At 32.8% G+C, this 8,907-nt stretch overlaps 1 long non-coding RNA gene across 1 annotated transcript; it reads right to left on the reverse strand.

Moving 5' to 3' along the window:
• Positions 1-1,044: 1,044 nt before the first annotated feature.
• On the reverse strand, positions 1,045-8,641 carry LOC128553060 (uncharacterized). Its single transcript, XR_008369241.1, has 3 exons — positions 8,365-8,641; positions 4,601-4,727; positions 1,045-2,875 (listed from the first exon to the last, which is right to left on the reverse strand). It is a non-coding gene; the product is annotated as an uncharacterized LOC128553060 (long non-coding RNA).
• Between the last annotated feature and the right edge of the window lie 266 nt (positions 8,642-8,907).

Raw genomic sequence — 8,907 nt, forward strand, 5'->3', positions numbered from 1 at the left:
TGAAGTTCTTTCTGAAAGAACTTGCCATTTATTATAATGCTGAGTAACCCAAATACATCCGTTTCGGCATCAGTGTGATTCGATCCTTTGGTTGTGGTTGTTAAGAAACATTTTGCAAACTGCCAATGGTCTATGTACCATGTAGAACAATCGGTCACCCAATGTGGTTCTCTGAAACGGTGCTGTAATACAATATCGTCGTATATCTTGCTACAAGTGACGCAGTTCTTGTTTGTCCTCTTTTTACAGTTACACTTTGTTTTATTCATTTGAAGGCACACTTTTCCACTTGCATGAGCTGGTAGAATGTTTTCTATAGCACAATGTGTACATGGCGTCAGATTTTGAACGATTCTGCTATGTTCCGCTTGAACAACATGGTCAACAAATGGATAGAGACCTTCTTGTAGATAGGACAAACCGAGGGTTCCTTTCACCCAGTTCCTGTACTGTTTACTTTTCATCTTATTTGTGTCAGACATTTTTCAAAAGGGTAAGTCAGTTTCTAAGGACTGATGCATATGGCACCTTTAAAACCTGGAAAATGTGATTTAAAAGCTTTAAATGTGAATACAGCTCAAAAAGATCATTTGAACTGTATATCTTTATTTCAAAAGAATATTTGCGTTTTGACTTGACAGTCGACTAGCCATTAGTTTGATAATAATATATTTCTACATTTTTCCTTTTTTGACGAATTTAATTTCATAGAGACAAAAGCCAGTCTATTTTAGGGATGTTTGTTTTAATTGGACATAGAATATAGTTTGGCTCGGTTCACTACATTTAATCATAAAAATGTAAAAAAAAATTATATCGTAGTCTAGGAGCTAGTCTAACCTGACAGTAACGTTTACATTAAGTTACAATAAGGCTGTTATTGTTATAATCATCATTATCAATATTGGTTTGATAATAATAAGTATTATTATGTATAACACAATAGAATATATCATTGTATAAAAATAGAAGTTTAATCAAATTATTCAGTTTCAGTTCACGTTGCTAATAGGAATTTTCAAATTAGGTATTTCTTATCTACTGATACAAAATGCTTGTCCATAGTTTATAGCTATTGAATGGTCAAAACTTGAGCTTGAAGAAAAATGTAATATAGTTTTTTCGTTCTGCCATGTAATAAACATCAGAAGGGTGAACTTCCCGTTTGGGAAATCAATGTATGTTTTTCTACTTTCCAAACGCGAAACTTGATAATAATAGACGCAACTTGACCCCATTGGTTGACCTTTGCATTACAGTACATAATGAGCACCCCCTCCCCCCTTAGTACAGATCGTTCACCCTCGAGTTTCAATGCTTTTTCTATTACTTAAACTTACGTATATGCTCCCAAGTCATCTTTCTAAAAATACTGATATTATGAATGGTGCTAGACATATAATTGAATATTTTATATTATCTGACAGTATTGCAAAAACCATGAGCAGTGCTAAGACTACTTGTGTGAAATTATTTAATCATGGTGATCTTTGTTCGTAATTATACATATTCATCCATTACATTTCAGTCAAGATTCAGATCCGTAACTAAACACGGAATCTGATGTCAGTTCTATTAATATACAGTCTCCTGCTCCTGTCACACTGCATGTAGAATCTCATGAAGGTTCAAAGACTGTGGCATAAATTCAGAAAGAGTTAGTAGATGAACTGATGCTTAACTGTTTCTACTACATGAAATTCAAGTAACATATAGTGGTTAACACAGACACCAGGTACATATCATAATTGCAAAATGTCATAATGATATCACATATGAAAGAAGTTACAGCTGTTGATGTAAATGATAAATAGAAATATCTCTGGATAAATGAAGCAATATGCCTCTCCTTAATCTTAAAATATAACTGTGTAATAAATGACTTACACATTTTATTTTATCTGCAAAAATCATAATAGATTTAAGCCATAGAGTTATCATTTCTGAATCAAAATTGTATGATTATTTAAGACAATAGCATCTTAGTCTAGTGCAAATATGTTAAAACCCCAGATTTAAAAACAAATTTCTTTTAGTACAATATAGATGTATGTGCAAATGGGCCAAAACTGAAATCCTTTCATTAAGTTTGGTCTTCTGAAGCCTTGTGATTTTGTTAATGCTTATCTGGTCTGCACTATATAAAATAAAATATTAGTGTGAATTCAGCATAAATTGCATGGATATTTAAATGTAAAATGCAAACTCCTATTGCAAGTAGTAAGTCAGGACTGTGTTGGATATGTAACATAAAATATTTGGTTATATTATAGGCATTATAAATACTACCCCAATGTTCTACAGTTGTCTTCCTTAATTATGACAAAAAAAAAACAAAACAACAATAAATGTTGTGTTGAATCAATATTTGAAATATTTTGCATTTATAATAAACGCAATTTATCGTTATAGGCCTTGTACCAGACGCGTTAAGAGAAGTAGGAATGATGTCTTGGTGGACTATCAAATATGATATTTTTAGGGAATGGTTGAACAGGGATTAGAGAAGGAGTTATTTAAAGTGAAGCTCAGGATTTTGGAAGCGGTTGAAAGCAAGATGAATGAGCTAAAGAGAACTTCTAAATTTGATAAGCGAACAATAATATTCTGATACTAGGTTCATTACAGCGTCTTTATAATTTGACAGCTGAATTTCTATTTATTTTTCTGAGTTATATGGAAAAACTTGATGAACAATAAAATTTCAAACAGTGCTGCCATCTCTTTCTGAATCTGCTATGTCTTCATTTTCCAGGTCTATAGGGTCATCCTGGTTCCAGTCAGTAAGTTCTGGCTCATTCAATAAGATCGCTATGTTGAAAAGTACAACACAGGCACATACAACTCGACAAACCTTAGATGGTGCCAGTCTTATCTGAAAAAAGAGCAACTAAACACTTGTTTGCATTTTATATAATAAGTAGCATCGAATGATGCATGCGCAGACACATATTGCAGAAAAAAAGCTAAGAGTGTAAGTATTGTAAAACATGTATATGTATGATTTGATCATTGCACGTTAGGTATTCATCTAAAATCATATGACTAAAACGATATGTAAGCTAATGATATTTGTAAATTGTACTTTTCCACTATTCACATTTACATTTTAAGTATGTGTAGCTCTACTTATTAATAACCAGACTTTGAAATTACGAAACAGTTTTGATTCGTTATTAGTACAGGAATTAAGGTCAAAAGCAGGTTTCTTGATCATCACATTTTTGCCAGACAATTGATATGGTGATAACGAGACATTAGTAGAACATTCCAATTGCGGTATCAAAATATTCCGATATTAAGTTGCTAAATCGTTTACATATATTTCTGTTGATGCTGTTTTAATCCTACACAAGCATGAACTATTTACAATAATTTGAAACTGCTAAGTTTCAAGAAAAACTAACAAGTTTATGACATGTTTACATGACAAAGAATGTCATATTTATAAACGAGATCTGAGGCACAATTTCATCTTTCACTGTTTTTATTTTGCAATTGCTATACAGCATATACATTTGCTATATCGTTCTTTACTAACAAGGTATTTTTGGTATTAACTATCTGTTCATTCTTGTTTTTCCGTACCTCTGTTTTCAGCCATTACAATAAGGCCCACACAAGTGGAATTTCTTCAGTTGCATTTTTATACAGCTGTTACTTTTATGCATATTTACAGCTTTATCGTTTTCATTTTTACAGTGGTAACAGTTTTTTTAAAGCTGCAATGATCAACGAATCCATAGGGCTCAGTAATAATAAGATAATCGTTTCAAAAAGCGACGAGGAATAATGTTTCAGTAACCTTGTATTTGATTTAATAATTTCGAATAGCTTACAAATAGCTTACGCTCAAGTGGGTTGGCACTATGCAGAAATACAGAATTTTTTTTTTATTTTTTTTTGTTTTGGTGGTTTTGTTTGGGTTTTGTTTGTGAGCGGTGGAAGATTGTAAAACCTTATTGCCAACTCCTTTTTGTTTAAATTGTATTTTTTTGAAATGATACGGGTTATCAAATCAAATTAATAACAATATAAACATCAGTGCCATCTTCAAATAAACAGACTTGGGATGTAAGGGTTTCATGCAAGTTAACCCGTTCTCATGTAGCTTATCAGGGTGACTTATCCTTACAAGTTGTCATCCCTCTAAGCCTTTCCGGTATATGCATTTTACAGTTAGGAAAACGAAGACTTTAAAATCCAAAAAGTCATAATAAACTGGTCAAACTTAAACATTAATATTCATGTAGGAATTTCATTTTGTTTGACGGTAATCCAAAATTTTAAATGGAAAATATAATGCAACAGCTACGAGGAGATATCTACTCTGTCACTGGTTTCAATAACAACAAACTGCTGATATGACACTAAATTACAGAAATAAAACACAAAATGTACACTCATAAAATATCTGTGGGGGAAGGGTATGCTTTAATGTCAACAAGAAACCCATAGTATCTCCTATTACTCGGTACATTGAACCAGAGCCAATAAAATCTCAAAGCCATACGAATTTGTGGCTTAGGTGATAAAGAACAATTACGATTTATGGGCCTCTTAAGGTAATCTAACAGTAAATTTTCGAGATATTTTATACCATTGTTTGAACGGCGGTACCTCTCCAACATTTCATTCGTCGTTTAGGTTCTATACGTGGATCATGTGCCTATATTCACGTTGCTTTCGCACATTGACAAACAAAGCGGCAGCCGTCTTGGAAAACCCTGCAGAATGTTTAATAAAAATTGTTAAGCTCTAAATGGGACTCAAACCCAGGACCTCTCACACCTAAGGCAGACACTCTACCACTTCTCTATAACAGCAGTAGCTATAGCTAGGTAGTTTAAGTACACCGATTACATTACGTGAACTTGAACAGTTTTGTGACAATAACACATACTCGGCATACTCCGGATTATCGGCGTATTCGCTTTGTTACCTAACAGCAATTTTCGTGTAAAGAAAATATAAAATCTAATGCTGCAAACGTTTTAATCGGTCAAAATTCCCCAAATTTCTCTAACGTGTTTTTTAGAGTATGAACTTACTAACCGGTAGTACCAGTGAAATATAACTTACACTGAATCTTATATATTTGCCTTTTAGCAGCTGGCGAATGACAAAGACGGTGGGCTTAGTCCAAATATAAGCAATTTCTTTACCAGTTTCGAGAGGATATCAAATGATAGGAAATTACAGTAACAAACTTTACAATACTACGACAGAACTTCATGTTAAAGTATACAAGGGGATGGGGTCTCAAAGAATAGGTCACAGAGATCGCTGATTTTTAAACCTTTGCAGCCAAAAAAGCTGTTTATTTAAAATTCCAGTCAAGGCAAGCGGAAGGCATTCAGTTGGCCGGCGGACAAATGGCTGGTTTCACTATTTTCTGTATATGCATGATACAATACGAAAGCTGCTGTAAGATACTGCAAAAGGAAACTCTGTGCCAAACAAAGCGGTGTACGTAGTACTTATGAAAGGAGATGATATGATAATGCTAGTGTCCTTGTTGCAGATCCTAAGCAAACAGACAGTCTGATGAGGTTTTCTGAATGTTAGAGAAAAACATTGTGTTTGTAGTGAGCAGGAAGTTTCTTGTTGTATTTAGTGACCTAATTATTGACTGATCATGACCCATATGCGCAAATGACCTCAGAAAGTCGGTATATGGAATAAACTGTATCGTATATACAAGACCGTTCTTAAATTTCAGACTTATGTAGTTGTTCATCCGACTTTAAAACCTAGCTAAGATGTCATCCAGATCATTATTCTGATAAATGTCTAATCAGGAATTGAATTCGGTCTCTATATGATACTTTAACAAAGTTGAATTTTATCCCGACCAAGCCCGTGCAACCCGTGTTAAAAGGGGAAAATGTGGCTATTTAGATTACCAATTGCTACAACAATAAAATTAAGGGCGTAAATAACGTCCTTGGGAAAATAAACAATATTTTAGGAAAAAAACGTTATATTTGTGTTTTCGAACTCTGCTGTTTTCGTTTTCAAAGGTTTCTATCACAAAGCTTAGAATTATCCAACATTAGCTTCCATAAATCTGAAAATGCAAGGGTTTAACGTAACACAGCAGATAATAGGCCCATGCCTTTTATATTAAAAAACAGTTATGTGGCTCAGGTGCACCGAAATTTATTTCTAAACTTTAGTTACAGTTAAAATTCTGCTTCTGTACATAAAATAGATCAAATACAATCCGCAGAATTCCGCGTATACATAGTGTAATTTGGTGTCTGTTAACGTTTGCCTAAGATATTTATGATCAATCATTTTAAAATTCTTCGGATTCCGAAAGATATTATGTTAAATTAAACAAAACAATCAAATAGACACAAATATGTTTATTTGTTTTAAATACAGACAGATTAATATCCAATTGCATTTTAAAACTTAAGAACGAACTCCAGTAGTACTTGATGTAATGTTTGAAAAGAAAATAAACTTACAATTTTATAGAAATATATCCTTCTGTAGGATTTATAGCTTTGCCTTTAAATGTAAAGAACGTCACTGATAGTTACTTCCAATTATTCATTAGCTTATAGATAATAATAGGTAACTGATTTGTTTGCATATGTCTTATTATTTAATCAATACCGAAAACTTAATTCTAAATATACTTAGTCTAGTACCATTATATATTGCACGGGTATATTAGCATAAATAGAGATTGATCTAGGTAAAGATAATACACAGAAAGATATTTCAACAAAACTTAAAAATATATTAAACTTGGTTAATTATAGGCTCTACCTTAATTCTGAAAGTCAACAGTTGAGAATATACCCCAAAAGCAAAAAATGCTAACTCTTATCCAACACCTTCCGACCACCTACCAGTACTACAGACCGTAAGTGAGTCAATAAGTGATTAAAAACCTTTGTTAAAAGCCACCTCTGAACAGAGACCACCTGACACTAAAGACCACATGTTTTGTTTCCAATTTTAACATTTACAATGTACTTTAAAATGTGAATAAAGACCATCTCCAAATAAAGACCACATTTTGACTCTCTTAAGGTTGGTCTCTTTATGGACAGGTTTGACTTATTTGATTTTTTTATTATTAAAATTTTAGTACGACCTAGCTTTTCGGGACATTTTTGCTTTTGTTTTATGACCTATGATCGTTCCAGGATATATCTATAAAGATCCACTTTCCCATTTCGTGGCCCGACAATCGACTTCGGACCCAGCTGTTGACTTTCCGAATTACATTACACCCTATATAAGAATAAAGAAACATATAGTCACTTAGGGTCATATTTAATATATATAAGAGTTAGCAATTTCTGTTTTTGGGGGGGTGCCTGTTACCATTCTTTTTTATTCTTTTATGATCAATAATCATTCCAGATCCTAGGTACATGTAACAATAGAATGTTCCAAGAAACCAGGAATATCTAACAGTACCTTACGAAATAAAAAAAAATGTATTCCCAAACACCATGTATATTAAAGATACATATATATTTTTGTATATGTATGTATGTACTAGTCAAAATGGTCACCCTATAATTTAGTACTTTTGTAAGTTCGAAGAAAAGGCTAATAGTAATACATTACCAGAATGCTATGGCATTTTTTTTATCAAAATGAAAAACATTTTTCCCCTAAAATCATTAATATTAAGAAATATTATTATGGAATTTCTAATAACTTTTAAGTGCCAAGGCGTAAGTCAGACGTTTTCATTCATGTTCTTTGATCATTTCATATATTTCAAAGCAACTGTTCAAATGCAAGAAGTATAGACGGCCATCATTCTTTTATTTGTTTTTATACTGTTAATTAATATTTCATCGTGATCATTTCACTTTTTCCTTGGTTAATTTAGTATTTAACTCTAAAATTCAACATTTTACAAAAATTTAATAGTCAGATGCCATATAATCACCCTAGGTCAAAATTACTTTTCCACTTACATTCTCAAATTGACCTTATCTTAATGTGGTGGCTGACGTGCTCCACTTCGTTATTTCGTTCTGTCGTAAACGTTTTCACACAAAGCGACTCCCGTCCTGCCGAATGACGCTCCGCTGAACGTTGCGACATTCAGCGGGGCGACCTTCGGTTGATCGACGTTTGCCGTTGTGTTGCTGCGACAGAACCAAATAATGAATACCATGAATCAACTATTAGCCTCAAGATATATAAACTGCAATGCTGTTACCTGCGTTCATCATTTCTTTCTGATTTTTCAGTCTTCTTGCACGGCGAAGGAAGATAACACGTGCCTGTTTTGTGTATAATTTCTTTTTGTGTATAATTTCTTACAAAATGTTAGAAAGTATCAGCATATTTATAATTAGGTAAAAATGAACAAGTCCTTACCTTTCTTTACGCATCTGAATTTAAACACTTAAAACCTGTTATAGCCGGTATTCATAGTTCATAAGTAAGGAGCTGTTTCATCTCTAGCGCTATGTCTGTATATTTTAAAGCAAACTTCCTTAAGTTTATTTTACTACGTTTCAGAATATTCCATACAATTCAATGCGGTATATAATGAGAAAACAAATATCAAATATTCTTTTAAAATAGATATTAGTTTTTCGTCTGCAATAATCAATACGGTCGCTGTACATTAGATAATTGTCATCGCTCAATACTTGTATTGAGGTATAAAAAAAAAGTGCATATTTTCTGACCTGGCTGAGATATTTATAGAAAATTCATAAATGGGTCATTCTATCATTTAGTTTAGGGTAATCGGCTACATCATTAGATTTAGTTTCATTCCGTACGAATAAATCCGATATGCACCAAGTTACCTATTGATTTTAATGCTACAGCCTGTGCTAAAAATATCTCCGCCATGTCAGAAAATATGCACTATAACGTTGAAAGGGTTATTATAATATCACAGGTATTACG

Source organism: Mercenaria mercenaria, unplaced genomic scaffold, assembly GCF_021730395.1.
Source record: "Mercenaria mercenaria strain notata unplaced genomic scaffold, MADL_Memer_1 contig_3441, whole genome shotgun sequence".
Taxonomy (NCBI): Eukaryota; Metazoa; Mollusca; class Bivalvia; order Venerida; family Veneridae; genus Mercenaria; species Mercenaria mercenaria.